The sequence below is a fragment of the Fistularia commersonii genome, chromosome 35, assembly GCF_037954325.1.
Source record: "Fistularia commersonii isolate RoL2024-O1a breed Wild chromosome 35, RoL_Fcom_v1.0, whole genome shotgun sequence".
NCBI classification, from domain to species: domain Eukaryota; kingdom Metazoa; phylum Chordata; class Actinopteri; order Syngnathiformes; family Fistulariidae; genus Fistularia; species Fistularia commersonii.
Window position 1 is genome coordinate 1,236,401 of NC_141318.1, and position 17,978 is coordinate 1,254,378.

General features: G+C 39.3%; 1 protein-coding gene across 1 annotated transcript in view; it reads left to right on the forward strand.

The window, feature by feature from the left end:
- sgcd (sarcoglycan, delta (dystrophin-associated glycoprotein)) overlaps window positions 1–17,978 on the forward strand; it is a 202,219-nt gene that overhangs the window by 83,720 nt on the left and 100,521 nt on the right. Inside the window, exon 2 of the mRNA XM_086142134.1 lies at window positions 8,415–8,468. The gene's annotated coding sequence lies outside the window, so the exon portion shown is untranslated. The remainder of the gene's footprint in view (window positions 1–8,414; window positions 8,469–17,978) is intronic.

Below are 17,978 nucleotides of genomic sequence, written 5' to 3' on the forward strand. Positions count from 1 at the left end.
CAAGCTTCTTTTATAATTGTTATCAAATTTTACTTAAAGATTTTGAGCACGCGAATGCAATTAAATTAAATTGAGAATAAATGGATCCACTTAAAATATAAAATGTGTAGAAAAATATTAATAATAAAAATTAAAAATTATAATCCTAAATGTTGCTGTCTTCTTTCACAAGGTTTTGAACAAACACAAAAAAATCAATTTAGAATAAATAATGCATTTTAAAATAAAGACAGAATGTGTAGCTAAATGAAAGACAATCCAATTAAAAATTATATAAATAAATTAAATTTAAAATAAATATGCATTTTAAAAATAATGCAAAATGTGTAAATAAATGAAAAAAAAGAAATAAATTAGAAATAACAGCTGTTGTTGCCAGACTTCTGTCACAAAGGTTCGTACAAAGAAATGCAAATAAATAAAATTAAGAATAAATAAATGCATTAAGACAAAATGTGTCCTGAATTTAAAAAAAAGAAAGAAAATTAAAAATGAGGATGACAGCTGTTGTTGCCAGAATTCTTTCATAAGAATTTGAAAAAAAAAACAAATGAATAAAGTTTAGAATAAATTAATACATTTTAAAAAGAAGAGCAAATATTTACTAAATTAAAATAAAAATAAAAAATCAATTAAAAAATGATGGTTTTGAAAATTAAGGTTTTGAACCAACAAACAAATGCAAATAAATACAGAAAAAAAATACATGCATTTTTAAAAATAAGACCAAACGTATCGCTCAAATTAAAAATAGATAAATAAATAAAAATCAAACAAACAAATAAATTGTATAAAAGTCTCCTGCTGAGAATATTCAGAGTATTTTTAATTTAATTTCTTTTTCGTTCAATTTTCTTCGCCGTGGTTTGGCTTCTCCGTGGCAACCGTGGTCACGGTAATTCGGCGGCGCGAACAGGAGCGTCACCTGGACACGGGATTCACACACACACACACACACACACACACACATCTCCGGAGGTCAAACAGGGCCGACCTGCACGCCGTCCATTAGCAGTCAGACGCGGTTCGGCCGTCGCACGGCTGACCTTTCGCTCTCGGCGAGCGTCTCGGCGCCGCCGGCCGCTCGGGTTCGAGGAAGATAAAACAAAAGCCATTAAGACGATGTAATGGACTCTGCGAGACGAAGCGATGATGAGTAAATATCTCAGGAGCTCCAGCCTCCGAGGGGAATCCTGACACATTCACACACACACCGAGTGTGAACTTATCTCGTAGTATTATGGATTGGTGTTAGTAATTGTATTTAATTTTATTAGTAGTGTTCATTTAATATTTTGTTTTACTTCGTTACATTTCGTGTCATTGCGTTTTATTTTATTGGATTGATTTTTACTTTATTTTATTCCTGCCGTATTTTTTGGTGCGTCATTTAATATGAATCTGTGAGGGTTTATTTTCTATTTTATTTTAATTTTTGTTTTATTTTCATTTCATTTTATTTTTTGTTTACTCCCTCCTCCCATGTACTTTGTGCATAATTTAATGTCATGCAACTGAGAGGGTTTATTTTCTATTTTGTTTTATTTTGATTTATTTGTTCACTTTTGTTAAATTTTATTTCATTTTATTTTTTGTTTACTTTGTCCTTCTAAGTACTTTGTGCATAATTTAATATCATGCAACTGTGAAGGTTTATTTTCTATTTTATGATATTTTAATTTTTTTAGTTCAATTTTGTTTTATTTTAATTTCATTTTATTTTTTTGTTTACTTCCTCCTCCCATATACTTTGTGCATCATTGATTATCATGCAACCGTGAGGGTTTATTTTCTATTTTATTTTCTATTTTATTTTAATTTTAGTAGTTCAGTTTTGTTTTATTTTGATTTAATTTTTTTTTGGTTTACTCCCTCTTCCCATGTACTTTCTGCATGATTTAATATGCATCTGTGAGGTTTTATTTTCCATTTTATTTTATTTTATTTTATTTTTTTTTTAGTTCAATTTTGCTTTATTTTAATTTAATTTTAATGTATTGTTTATTTTTTCCTTCCACATACTTTGTGCATAATTTAATATCATGCATTTGGTAGGGTTTATTTTTATTTTATTTTATTTTAATTTTTTTAGTTCAATTTTGTTGTTTTATTTTAATTTCTTTTTTTTTTTTGTTTACTTCCTCCTCCCATATACTTTGTGCATCATTAAATATCATGCAGCTGTGAGGGTTTATTTTCTATTTTGATTTATTTTTTTGTTCTCCCCCCTCTTATATGGTGGTGCATTATTTAATATCACAATATTAACATTATTTAATATTATTCTTTTTTTATTTGATTTCATTTTCTTCCTATTAACCCTCTCCAGGCAGATGCTACTTAGCTAATTACGCCACAACTTAATTTGAGCCTGAGAGGGTTAATAGCATTAGCATTAGCATTAGCATTGCCATTCCTTGTTATAGTGGTGTTTCTCCTCTCCTCTTCTTCATCCAATTCCTGTTATTTTTCATTTTTTTAGCTTTCTTTTACTTCTTCTACATTCATCCATTCACTCCTTTATCATTCATCCATTCATTCATTTTTTTTTGTTTTTTTTTTTGTCTTTTTTTTAAAACTCTCAACCCAGAGTCTCAGCTTGAAGCCAATTAGCGCTCCGGATTAGCTAAATTGAATGACGCATCACAAACAATGATTTAAAACACCTAAATTCCCACCTGGACATTTGCAATCCACACACTCCTGCTCTCCTTCCTCCTCCTGACCTTTGCTCCTCCTCAGTCCGGGGGAATAAATACATTCTTAAAGCCCCATAAACAAATATTGACCAGGGTTTGGATACAGGTGATGCAGCCGAGAATGGATTCCAGACCTTTAGCGGGACAGATAAGTCAAACACACACACACACACACACACACACACACACACATAATCAGTAAAATGTTGACATGCCTCCCCCTCTAAAAAAAAAAAAATGGATTTCCATTTCCAGCTAAAGGTCAGAAGGGGGAGTGAACTCATGCTTCCTGTCTCCTGTGTCCAGTAGTGTGTGTGTGTGTGTGTGTGTGTGTGTGTGTGTGTGATAAAATGCAAGAGCGGTTGGTGAAATAAAAAAAAAAAAAAGTTAGTGTTATTGATAGAGCTCTATATCTCTATGGTCATATTTACCCATCATGCACCTGGAGACCCCAAATGTTCATGAGATCATTTCCTGCTCGGCGCCGCCGTAAACCCGGCGCCGTTCGTCCCGGCGGCGCCGTTCGCTCGCGCTCAGATCCGATACCGACGGCGATAAGTCATCTGGAGCGGCGGGAGACGCCCGGGCTTTGGTTTATTACATCTGTCCACACACACACACACACACACACACACACACACATGCCGACAGCTCGGGATTGACAACATGATGCCGTCGCTTCCCGTAAAGTCGTGTTGTTTTGTAGCGCCGCGGCGCGCCGCGAGGGGGCGGGGCTTGATGCGATCTGTCAACGATCCTGAGTGGACGTCCGGCGTTGCCATGGTGATGTTGGATCGGTGTGACAACGTGAGCTGTTGCGACGTCGGTGGAGCGCAAACGTGAAAATACCGGTGTGTCTTTGTATGTGGACCTTGATTGACAGGTGACCCCTCCTTATCAAGCCCCGCCTCCGCCGCTCTGTGATTGGCTCCCGACCCGCTGTGAGACGTAGCTTCTTCTCATTAAATGCTAGAAATGGACGAGAGAAAGCTAATTGGTAATAGTAATGCTAATTTGTAAAGCTCTTCTAGGGCCTTTAAAAAGCCTAGACTTTCTCTGGCCAATCAGCAGCCGGCAGTCTGTTGAAATTGCATTTTTGTATCTGGTGCTAAAAAAGTAGCATGTATCTGTTGCTAAAGAGGTAGGAAGTATCTGGTGCTAAAAAAGTAGCATGTATCTGTTGCTAAAGAGGTAGCAAGTATCTGGTGCTAAAGAAGTAGCATGTATCTTGTGCTAAAGGTGAAGCAATTCATTTAATTTTATTTTTAATTTTATTTAATATTTTACTACATTTTATGTTTTTGAATTTTAGTTTATTTTATTTGAGTTTTAGGTCATTTTAATTTTATTTCATACTCCATTCCAGATCATTTGTCTTGTGTGTGTGTGTGTGTGTGTGTGTGTGTGTGTGTGTGTGTGTGTGTGTGTTTGTTTTGGAACTTAATAAAATTAAAATGCATTAAATAGCTTGATATTCAATGAATACTCATTATTCTTAACAATATTATATTCTTTTTATTTCGGTTACTCCCTTCAGGGGTCACTTCAGCAAATCAACTGATTTTATTTATTTTATTTTATTTAATTTTATTTTATTTTATTTCAATTTCACTGCATTTACTGCATTTTCTTTTTTTCTAATTTTTCCAAATTTTTGCTTTATTCATTTGAGTTTCAGTACATTTTATTTTATATTTTACTTATTTACTGCATTTTCTTTTTCAGTTTTTCCTAATTTTAGCTTCATTTGTTTGAATTTTAGCACATTTTATTTTATTTTATTTCATCTTATTTTATTTTTTACTGCATTATCTTTTTTCTACTTTTTCCAAATTTTCGCTTTGTTGATTTGAGTTTTAGTAAATTTAATGTGTTTTATTTTATTTTTTTCTTATTCACTGCGTTTTGTGTTTTCATTTTTTTCCTGATTCTAGCTTCATTTATTTGAATTTCAGCACATTTTATTTTATTTTATCTTATTTTATTTTTTGACTGACTCAACTACATTTTCATGTTTCTAATTTTTCAAAATTTTAACTTTGTTCATTTGAATTTTAGTAGATTTTATTTTATTTATTTTTTAGCGCAGTGTGAAATAAAAAAAAAGTACTTAAACTCAAATAAACAAAGCTAAAATCAGGAATAATTAGAATGAAGAAAACGCAGAAAGTCAGTGAAAATAAAATAAAATAAAATGAAGCTTAAATAAGGAAAAATTAGAAAAAAGAAAATGCAGTGAAGTCATTAAAAAAATAAAATAAGATAAAATAAATTAAAATATGCTAAAATTCAAATAAAGGACGCTAAAATTAGGAAAAAAAATGAAAATGCAGTAAATGCAGTTAAAAATGAAAAAAAATAAAGGAGGTGTGTTGAAAGCTCGGATGAGACGCTCCAACTTCCTCCAAAACATCTGCTTCCTGAACCTTGCGAAGCTTCTGGATTAGCTTTAGCATGCTAGGCCTCTCCAGCAGGTGGTTCCCCAGCTCTTGCGGGGGGTTTCCATGGTAACCGTTAGCATCGTAGAACCCCCCCCTTCGAGCAAGGTTCTCCAGGAGTTCCTCCCCTCGTCTCCTCCCCGTTGTCATTAAGCAAAAGCTGCTGATGCATCCAGATTCCGAGGCGTCCATATGTCGCGCCGCGCCGCGCCGCTAATTCCTCCGACGCCGCCTTTACTACCCAAACTAAGAGGGGATCATTAAAGCCTCATTCCGAGCGTGTCACCGGTGTCAGACGCCGCTCGCCGGATTGATTTGCTGATTAATAAAAAAAAAAAAAAGTTTCTGCTGCAGTCAGCACGCCGCCATCTTGTACCGCCGCCGCTCTGACGCGAAAAACGACGCTAATCGATTAACTGACGAGAAAGTTTTGAAAGCGGTGGGAAAAATGAACGAATGAATGAATGAATTTTAAGTCGGATGTGTGATTGACAGGTGACCCGGTTCCGAGCTAAGCCCCGCCTCCTCGCTAATGTTAGCTGCGATTGGTTAAATGGTACGGTTAAAAAAAATGAAGGGATGAATGAATAAATAAATATAAGCATGGATTAATTAATATTTGAGCTGTATCAGTAATTTAACCATAAATTAGTAAAAAGCAATTGCATGAATTTATATAATTTATGGGAAATATTTACATCTCCAAGACTTCTGATTAATTGTGATTGACAGGTGACCCGGTTCCGAGTTAAGCCCCGCCTCCTCGCCAATGTTAGCTGCGATTGGTTAAATCGTACGGTTAAAGGGATGGATGAATAAATAAATGAATACATGGATGAATGAAAGAATAAATGAATAATTTTAGCTGTATTAGTAATTTAACCATAAATTAGTGAAAATTAATGCCATGAATTAATATAATTTATGGATAATTTTTACATCTCCAATACTTGTGATTGACAGGTGACCCGGTTCCGAGTTAAGCCCCGCCTCCTCGCTAATGTTAGCTGCGATTTGTTAAATGGTACGGATAAAAAATGAAAGAATAAATGACTAATTTGAGCTGTATCAGTAATTTAACCACAAATTAGTAAAAAGTAATGCCATGTATGAATATAATTTATGGAAAATATATACATCTCCAATACTTCTGATTAATTGTGATTGACAGGTGACCCGGTTCCGAGTCAAGCCCCGCCTCTGAGCTCATGTTAGCGGTGATTGGTTGAAGCCGACTCTAAACTATATGCACAGAATAAGCGAAACAGTAAACAAACGGATGAATGAACGAATGACTTGTTTGATCTTTCATTGCCGCTAACCAGTAAAGAACCCATGAATTAATCACAAACTACTATAAATAAATACAAATGAATGAATGAATGACTTCTTTAGACCACCTGCTCTTTTTATAAATCACCTTCTTCCTTTTGCTTGCCTTTATTTACTTTTAGTACCTTTTGACAAGCTAACGCACAACAAGCTAGCATCCCTATCTCACCCTTTGGTGCGTTCAAGGTACGACCTTTTATGCAGAGGCTCTTCGATTTGAATAGCTTGGCAAAGAAAACAAACGTAAAAGCTAGCGGGCGGCGGCTAGCACGGCGGTCGGTTGCTTTACTCCGCGGGGAAGCGCTAGGCTAACCTAGCGACCCTCGCCGACTTCATCGTCGGGCTATTTGGGAGCCCGTTGATGGCGGTAATGTTTTTGTACTTTGCAAAAGCCCGTTTTCGGAGCCAGTGAGCAGCGGCCCCGTCTAGCGTGGAAGAAAAAGTTCCCGTTTTATCTGCTGGTGTAATGTAGCGGGTGGCGGCGGCGGCTGCGGCGGCGGCGTGGAGGGGGTCCCACTTAGTTTGCGTCTCAAAAAACGTTGGATGTAAGCACCCGGTGATGACTCGGAGCCGTGCCTCATTTGTTGTCTAATGACTTCGCCAGCTCGCGGCGCCGCCGCCTCCGAAATGGATCCCCGGGTTTTTTCACAGCTTTCCTGGAAGGCGGCGCCGCCGAGGGGCCGGTCATGTGACACGGCGGCCTTCGTACCGCCGGAGCGGGTTTTCCCCCGGGATTCTGCACGTCTATATAAGATATGAATAAATGAATATTACATGTCTATATATGATGTGTGAATCAATAAAGATTACATGTCTATATATGATGTATATATGAATGAGTGAGTAAAGATTATATGTCTACATATGATGTGTGAATGAATTAATGAATGAATGAAATCATGTCCCTATATTTTGAGTGAATGAATGAGTCGATAGTCTTATATCTCCTAATATGACAAGTGAATTAATGAGTGAATAATACATTTGTCCATGTGATGTGTGAATGAATGAGTGAATGGTTGCATGCTTCCATATGATTTGTGAATGAATGAATATTGCATGTCTATATATGATGTGTGAATGAATGAAAACATGTCCCTATATTTTGGGTGAATGAATGAGTTGATAGTCTTATATCTCCTAATATGACAAGTGAATAAATGAATAAATAATACATGTCTCCATATGACATGTGAATGAGTGAGTGAATGGTTGCATGCTTCCATATGATGTATGCATGAATGAATATTACATATCTTTATATGATGTATGAATGAATGAATATTGCATGTCTATATATGACATGTGAATCAATGAATGAATGAATGCATGAATATTAAATGTCTATTATATCTGAATGAATAGTTCATGCCTCTAAATGACTCGTGAATGAATGAATGAATGAATGAATATTAAATATCTATATATGATGTATGGATGAATGAAAACATGTCCCTACATTTTGAGTGAATGAATGAGTCAATGGTCTTTTATCTCCTAATATGACATGTGAATGAATGAATAAATAATATATGTCTCCATATGACATGTGAATGAATGAGTGAATAATACATTTATCCATGTAACGTGTGAATGAATGAATGAATGAATGAATGGTTGTATGTCTCTTTGGCCGTCCACAACTAAAATGCATGAATGAATGAATAAATGAATGAATTTATGAATGAATGAACGAAACGTCCCGTGCGTTTCCGTTCTCCAGCTGCGTCGCTAAACTTGGAAACGAGGTCCGTCAGCTCGGACTTTTCCCGAATCTGCTGATCCGCCTCGCTTCCTGCCGGCTCCACAATTTTTCATCCTTTCCTTCCCGACAATATTTCCCGCGTCAGCGCCGCCGGCGTGGGGAATAAGCTCCGCCCCTTCAGGGGAAGCGGCGTCTCATCCCTCCACCTTCTGACCAGCTCTTCTGTTCTCTCCATCTTAGGTGACTAGAGGAACCTCTGTCAGAAGCTCAGAATCAGCACACTCACACACTGAGGTAAGTGTGTGTGTGTGTGTGTGTGTGTGTGTGTGTGTGTGTGTGTTCAAAGTGTGTGTCCCTGCCATGAGACGGGAACTTCACGGAGCTCGAAAGCTGTTCTTCCTTTCTGGATGTGATGTTTCTACTTCCTGCTCTGTCGCTACTAGCTTGAAAATTCTGGTATTGAAAGCAACGTTAGCATCGCGTCGCGGCCAATCGACGGGCAGCTAACGTCGCTGCCGTTTGCTAGTAGCTAGTAGCTCTTGAAAGGACGCCTCATTTTCAGGACGGACTTCCCGTTCATGTTTTGCCGCTAGCGCTCCTGCGATAATAGCATGAGAAGCTAACATGGGAAAATTGTGCTAGCATGACGACGTTGCTTTACATACTTCTTGTGGCAGATGACATTAAAATTAAAACATTAAAAAGACCATATACCGTATTTTGCGGACTATAAGTCGCGTTTTTTTTTTTTCATAGTTTTGCCGGGGGTGCGACTTATGTGTGAAATATGTGTGTGTCTGCGTGTGTGTGTTTAATATAAGAGCGATCATCACACTCACACACACGCCAACCAATCAAAATTCAGCGGCGGCGGGTCATGGCAGAAGTGCGTTGTGAAAAAAGATGCTACATGCTACTTGTGTACCTATGAAAGTTGATCATTTCAACATTCGCGCTAACTTATAAAAACAACTGAGAAGGGCTGAACAAAAATGGCACCGAAATAAAATCATATTCTTGGGGTTACAAGCTGGAAGTAGTGAAATATGCGGCCGAAAACGGCGATCGAGCAGCAGAAAGAAAGTTTGAAGTTAGTGAGAAACTTATAAGGGACCGGAGAAAAGCGGAGGTTACTCTTACTGAAATGAAGGAAGCTAAAAAAAGCTAATCTCGGGCTAAAAGCTAGCTGGCTACGGCTAGAGGAACGAGCTCACACATGGATGTTTGAACAACCGGGAGAGGCTTGTCAACAGGACAGTCGCGTCTTCACACCCAAGTCGTTGTCAAGGAGATGAATGGAAATGACCTTAGCATCGAGCTAACTCATCAAGAGGTGGAACATGACTATAGGAGGCGGTTCGTGAACGCCGGAGAGAAAATAAGAGGTGAAAACTCAGGATGGAGGAGGAGAAGAGTCGGGCGGTCGGAGGTGAGCGGCTCTCTGGAAGCTTCCGCTGACATCTGAGAGGCTTCTGAGGGCCACAGAGCAGTGGAGGGAGAAGCTTCCCCTGAGATGCACAACTTAACCAGCTAGCGCGCTGAGCTAACTGGAGCTAACCGGGTGAGAACACGTCTGAGCCAAGGTTCCTCAAGCACCTCTTGGAGAACCGTTTTCCGATCTCCAGACCCGTTCCACCTGCAGATGCACTCCCACCCTTCACACACACACACACACACACACACACCAACGCGAGGAGAGGCTGATTAATTCTCCAAACGTGGCGTTCAGATGGCGGCGAGGATCCTTCGACTTGAGCAGCTGAAGAGGCCACTTGTCCTCCGTCGTCCCCGTGAAGCGCCGGTAAAAATAGCCGGGGAAGTTCGTACGGCGGAATATGGCGGCGGCGGCGGCGGCGTGGGGCTTCCTGTCACTTCCTGCTGAATTACGGCAGCGGGACGTTTCCTCCCGTGGGGTCCCCCGTTAATTGGCCCATATGTGGCGGTAATTAATTGCGGCGGGAAACCTGGGAGGCTGAGGCGCGGCGAGGCGCGGCGACCTCCAGACACGGGTCCAATGACACGCCGGCAGCGCGGCGGCGAGGGCGGCGCCCGCCATGACGGGCGGCCGTTACTTAGAAGTTTGACCTTTTCCCACGAGGCGCCCGATCCGAGGATTTAAATGCGGTGGGAGGTCGTGTGTGTGTGTGTGTGGGGGGATTTACCGCCGTTTGTCTCCATGACGATGTGTGTGTGTGTGTGTGTAGGCAGTACTTGGGATAGGCTCCGCCCCCTCCGCCAACTGAGCAGCATGGATAGTTCATGAACAGTAAACTATGATGTCATTTTTCTGTTTGGTTTTTCAATAAACAGGAAGTGAGCAGAGAGTAAACAGGAAGTGATCATTAAGTATACATGAAGTGGTGTGATAGTTAGCGGTGGCTAATCCAACATTTGCTAACTGACGGATCGCTTTTGTCACGTGAATATGAGCATATCCAAGGACGCCAAGGCTGTGGGCAACTCAGGAAGTGCGCAGGAAGTAAACCAGAAGGAGCAGGAAGTAAACAGGAAGTGGTGTGAAAGTTAGCAGCGACTCATCCACTATATGCTAACCGATGTCGGGTTGCTTTAGCCGGGTGTCAGATGTGAATACGAACGTGTTCAAGGACGCCCCGGCTGGTAGGCGACCCAGGAAGTAAACAGGAAGTGAGCAGGAAGTGGTGTGACAGTTAGCAGCGGCTAATCCGACAAGTGCTAACCAACATCTTGTAGCCTTAGCCGGGTGTCAGATTGTGCTTATGACTGGTGCAAGCACACCATGGCAGGAAAGCAACCCAGGAAGTAAACAGGAAGTGAGCAGGAAGTAAACAGGAAGTAGCGTGAAAGTTAGCAGCGACTCATCCAACTTATGCTAACTGATGTCAGGTCGCTTTAGCTGGGTGTCACAAGTGAAGACGAACGTGTTCAACGATGTCCCAGCTGGAAGGCGACCCAGGAAGTTAACAGGAAATGAGCAGAAAGTAAACAGGAAGTGAGCATTAAGAATACATGAAGTGGCATCATAGTTAGCGGTGGCTAATCCGACATTTGCTAACTGACCTCAGATCTCTTTAGCCAGGTGTCAAAATGTGAATAAGAACGTGTCCAAGGTTGCCCCAGCTGGACGGCGACCCAGGACGTAAACAGGAAGTAAACAGGAAGTGGTGTGATAGTTAGCATTGGCTAATCCGACGTGTGCTAACCGACGTCGGGTTTCAATGACGTCATGGCTGCTCCACGACTGCAAATGGACGTTCCGTTGTGTTTTCACTGCAACTGTGAAACTCAGTTGTGTGTGGACACCCTAACACACACACACACACACACACACACACACACACACACACACACACACACACACAGGAACATGGCGTGCAGAGTGCAGATGGTAAAGAATAATTAAGTGTGTTCGACCGCCGGCTCTTTTCTTCTTCTTTCTCCTTTTCCCTCCTCGCCGAACGAAACCCTCCACACATCTTTGAGAGTGTGTTCGCCGCAGGACGACCTCTGACCTCTGACCCCTGACCTCTGACCCCACGTCATGCTGCTGAGTGTGGAATCTCATTAGCCGGCTTTTCCATCTTTCTGCCAATGAGGGGGTGAATCCTGACCGCTGGTTTCATAGATTCCAGGAAGGATGGAAGGATGGAAGGAAGGAAGGAAGGAAGGAAGGAAGGGAAGAAAGAAGGAAGGAAGGAAAGGGTGGAGGAAATAAAGAAGGAAGGAAGAAAGAGGAAGGAAAGAAGGAAGGAAGGAAGGAAGGAAGGAAGGATGGAAGGAAGAATTGAAGGAAGGAAGGAAGGAAGGAAGAATGGAAGAAAGAAAGAAAGAAAGAAGGAAGGAAGGAAGGAAGGAAGGATGGAAGGAAGGAAGAATTGAAGGAAGGAAGGAAGGAAGAATGGAAGAAAGAAGGAAGGAAGGAAGGAAGGAAGGAAGGAAGGGAAGAAAGAAGGAAGGAAGGAAGGAAGGAAGGAAGGGAAGAAAGAAGGAAGGAAAGAAGGAAGGAAGGAAGGATGGAAGGAAGGAAGGAAGGAAGGAAGGAAGGAAGGAAGGGAAGAAAGAAGGAAGGAAGGAAGGAAGGGAAGAAAGAAGGAAGGAAGGAAGGAAGGAAGGAAGGAAGGGAAGAAAGAAGGAAGGAAGGAAGGAAGGAAGGGAAGAAAGAAGGAAGGAAGGAAGGATGGAAGGAAGGAAAGAAGGAAAGAAGGAAGGAAGGAAGGAAGGAAGGAAGGGAAGAAAGAAGGAAGGAAGGAAGGAAGGAAGGAAGGAAGGAAGGAAGGAAGGAAGGAAGGAAGGAAGGAAGAAGGAAGGAAGGAAGGAAGGAAGGAGGCGTCCTGTGACCCTAAACCTGCTCTTCCATCTGAGTGAAGATCCTGATACTAATTGATCGACTGATCGATCGATTATATCGGGCGGTTCTCTCGGCGTCTCCACAGAGACGCAGCGCTGCAGCGCCCCCTAGTGGCCGGAGGCCGAAACACAGGACGAACACGGGAATCCATTGATTTTCAATCAATAACCGATCAGAGATATTGACGCTGGAGGCGGCCCAGCGGAGAGGATGACATCACTGAAATGGGAGAGTTATATTTTTTATGATCATTATTGTTGTTTTTCTCATTTTTGTTTATTTTCGTAAACAATTACCCGAATGGGTTTTATATATCTGTGAGGTCCGCAAACGGGTTTTTATATTGAAAATGTATATTATATATAAAATATTTATATTATTTAATATATATTTGGTATCTTCTGCGTTCAAACGGACCAAAACACTCAAGAAGGAGAAAAAAAAACATTTATTCCACAAACTCCTGATTATTTCCACTTTTATTTTCATTTTTTTAACATTTTTTTTTTTTTATTCTTAATCATCCGGCTCTTTTGAGATAAATATTGTATAACGGAGGGGGATTTCAAATGTAAATGGATTAATATGGAGGGGGGGCGCACACACACACACACACACACACACACACACACACAAACACACACACACACACAGACACACACACACACACACGTCGGAAGAGGCACAGCGGTGCGTGTGTGTGATGTTCGGTAATGAGGCCGCTGGAGGACGTTCTGTCCGTCTCCAAGAGGGATAACGTCTTTATCCAGAGTGTGTGTGTGTGTGTGTGTGTGTGTGTGTGTGTGTGTGTGTGTGTGTGTGTGTTGGCTGCAGCCCGAGCAACCGTGGTCACTTTACAAGCTCAGCTGAAGCCGACCTGCTCCTGCTTCATCACAATGTCCTTCACCCTTTCATTCACACACACCTGTGTGTGTGTGTGTGTGTGTGTGTGTGTGTGTGTGTGTGTGTGTGTGTGTGTGTGTGTGTGTGTGCGCGATGTATCCTGTCTTTAAAAGAAGCGTGTGGAGTGGACATAAAAGGCACATATATGTAAAAATAAATACATAAATATTAAATAGGTTGATGAAAAAATAAACATAGAAATATAGTCATCAATAAAAAAATCCAATAAGTCCACGACGAAATTAAATTAAATTAAATAAAATTAAATTTTACGTCATTCATTCAAAGCATATTGATTTAATTTGTTTTGTTTTTTTTAAATTGGGAAATGAATGGATGAATGAATAAACACAATGAAATTAAATTAATCTATATTCAATTTAATCAAATGAATTAAAAGTAGATTTAAAAATGAAAAACCTATAACAGCTAAAATTGATCAGTCCGATTATCGAAACATATTGAGTCAATAGTATTATTTATTTTTCATTGCTGTTTTAATTAATAGATTAGGAGACGTATGTATGTATTCCTTTAATCAAAAATGTAATTTCATTTAAGTTAATCTAATTTAATTTCCACAGGACTTCCATTCATAATAAAAATTAAATTATTTTAAATTATTGGGCGCTAAGTGCCGGCTGCCCGTCCTCGTGGAGGCTGGCGGCGGGGAAAAAAAAAAGAAAAAAAAAAAGCGGTTCTGGTTGTCATGGCGACGGATTTTAATTAGTTAATTAGTGAGGAGGCAACATTTCGGGGCCATAATGGCTGGAGGTGGCGTTGCTAGGAGCTAGCTTGTTTTCTCTTTTTATTTATTCATTTATTTAATCAACAGAGCCTCACACACACACACACACACACACACACACACACACACACACACACATACACACACACACACTGTTGTATTTTTTATTTTTTATCTTTCCAGTTCGCAGGATTTGAACATTTAACCCTTTCAAGGTTGTCGTCGTGGAAACAATGACCTCACACACACACACACACACACACACACACACACACACACACACACACACACTCTCCAGCGGTGCAAGGGGGCAGTGGAGCGTTACGTTCTTCCTGGCAGGAATAAAAATGAATAAATAAATATATGTGTACATATACAGGCCGCACATGTCTATTAATAAATATAAATAAAACTATAATTAAGTAAATGAAATATAAATCATATGTATTTAAATACAAATACAAAAAAATTAAATGAATATATGTAAATATATATGTCGCACTTGTCTATAAAAATATGAATAATATAATTGATAAAAATAAATAGAATACAATTCATTTTTAAATTATTAAAATTATCTAAATTATTGTATTTTTGATACAATCAAAAATATGTATAAATAACAATAACTAAATGAATTTATGTGTAAATATCGTGTCCGCCCTTGTCTATAAATAAATATGAATAAACTAGAAATGAGTAAATAAAATAAAATATAAACATTAAATAAATATATGAATAAAATCTGAATAAAAATTACAAAAAGGAATAAATGTGTTCATATATAGGCCACCCTTGTCTATAAATAAATATAAATGAAACATGTATAAAAGCAAATAAAATCTCAATATAAAAATTCAAATGAAAAAATACTAAAATATGAATATGAGTAACGTAATGATTCTATGGGTGTATATACATATATATATATATAGATATATATATATATATATGTAGGCTGTATTTGCCACAGTTGTTCACGTTATAACATGAGATACAATATTATCTTTTTGTTTTTACTTTTAATTAAATCCATAGCGGTATTGTACTGGAAATGCTTTTTTTTTTTTCCCAAACAGTGGCTGAAACACGGCCGATGAAAATCTGAATAATAAACAACACAAGGAAAAGTCCATCCATTCATTTCCAGCTGATCTCCATCTCCGTCGTCCTCCTACGCAGTAAAACCGCTAAAGTTGAAACAGATGAACCTACAGAGTCGCTTATTCTCTATTTTATGACAGCAGTCGGTGTGTTTTGTTTAAAATATCATATTAGCATTCCTGACATATACAAACTGTAGCATAGAAAAAAAGCACATGTAAAAAAAAACCTTAATAGCCGGATGGCTGCACTTGACTTGCTAACTGTTTATTGTAGTGCTAATGCTATTACACTGTAGCCGAGTAGCGAGAAGGATACCATGAGGCACCGACACTGCGTGCCTCACTTAGTGTCTGTTAGCAGTTGTTTTGGTTACGAGAAACACGTTGTTGACGAAAAACATTAGACATATCAGCTTAACTACGGAAATTTAGCTGGTATATTAAAAGTGTTTTTTAATAGTGACATCCACAGAGACAGCGATACGGTCTCAGTGGATAGCATGCTAGCACAGTTAGCACAATCATCGTGCAATCCATAGTGGTTGCCGCGTCTCTTTTTCATATTCGAACCGTAAATGCGAATTTTTTTTGCGATTTTTGAAAAAAAAAAAGAACTAAAAATGGTGACGCTATGTGAAAAATAACTTTATAGCACAAAATTACTGAATAAATATAACTGTTTAATATCTTTTTTTATCTCGCATTTTAGCCTCTTTTAGGCTCTACTGATGCAGTAACATGAGAAGAAGTAGTGGATATTAGCAGTAGCATTGCAGTAGTAGTACTACTACTAGGTAGTACTGGGTGTAGTACTGCCGTGGACGTCAAATCATTGTTAGATCCCGGTTGCCATGGTTACGACTTGTTGATTGACAGCTGAGCCTTCGCGGTTAAGCCCCGCCTCTCGACTCCACGTTTCCTCAGCTCTTCTTTCACTTTCGCTTCTAGACTTTTCACAGAATCGCTCTCCGCAAGTGTGTGTGTGTGTGTGTGTGTGTGTCTCCTCTGTTTCCCACGTTCATCAGTGATTCCGGCCCGGATGTTAAAGGGCTTCTTGGCTCCGTGTGACCAGAATTCCATGCATTATTATTTCATAGATGATCCTCCCGCCGCCAGCGTTTCTTCTCTCCGGCCACGAAACATCTTTTGGTTTCCTTCCGTTCCGGGAAGGATCGTCGGGAAATATGGATCGATTCCTTCATTCATTCATTCATTCATTCATTCATTCATTTGTTCATTCATTCATTAAATTCATCACATTGGTCCTCAATATCTATGAATAGAAGGTTGTCAGACAAAAAACGTTTTTTTCATTCATTCATTCATTCATTCATTCATCGAGAGTTTTCTTGTTCCCCTCATGCATTCACCCTCTCGCTTGCTCACTCAATGAACTGATTCCCTCCCTCCCTTTTGTCGCTCACTCATTCGCTAATTTATTCACTAATCCACTCACTCATTTGTTCACTCATTCGTTCATTCACCCACCAACTCACTAATTCATTGACTCATTTATTCACCAACTCGTTCATTCACTCACCCGCTCACTTTTCCTCTCATTCATTCACCCACTCATTCATTCACAGATTCATTCACTCATTCATTCACTCGTCCACTCACTTGTCCACTCATTCACTCATTTATTTACTCATTCATTCACCAACTCACTCATTCACCCACTCATTTATTAATCCACTCATTGTCCACTCATTCAATCATTCACCCACTCATCAACCCATTAATTCATTCATTCATTCACCCATTAATTCATTCACTCATTTATTTTTTTCATTCATTCACCAACTCACTCATTCACCCACTCATTTATTCATCCACTCATTCACCCACTCATCAACTCATTCATTCACTCATTCAGTCATTCATTCACTCATCCGTTCATTCATTCATCCACTTGTTCTCTCATACATTCACTCATTCATTTACCAACTCGTTCATTCACTCACCCGCTCACTTTTCCTCTCATTCATTCACCCACTCATTCATTCACCAATTCATTCACTCATTCGTTCACTCATTCATTCACTCGTCCACTCACTTGTCCACTCATTCAATCATTTATTTACTCATTCATTCACCAACTTACTCATTCACCCACTCATTTATTTTTTTCATTCATTCACCAACTCATTTATTCACTCACTTATCCATTAATTCATCCACTCATATATTCACAGTTTCATTCACTCATTCATTCATTCACTCACTCATTTATTTACTCATTCATTCATTCACCCACTCCATCATAACGACATTCAAGCATTTATTCATACCAAGACACAACCATTCATACCGTCACTACTCATTCATTCATTCATTCTGAGATAACTTTTAGATTATTTTCGTGTCGTCCTTATTTTTTTTACATCTTTTAGACGCTGTTTCAGAGAAAATATATTCACTCGTTCACTCACTCCTTCACCCGCCATCAAACGTGGAGAAAATCAGGTTGAAATTCATGTGTTCATTTACCGCTTAGCTTCTTAGCTCTCCGTCGTCGCCCGCCGGTTGCTTTTATACCGCGAGTCCCTTCAGTTCCCGTTAGCTCGCTCCTTAGCGCCGCGGCGTCGAGTGAGCGGAACACGTTTAATACGTGTTAATCCTTAACCTTCTCCTCGCTGCATGTTTTAATTCCCCCTCGGGATTTTCACCCTTTCATCACCATCATTTCTTTTTTTTTTTGAAGAAGAAGAAGCTGAGAA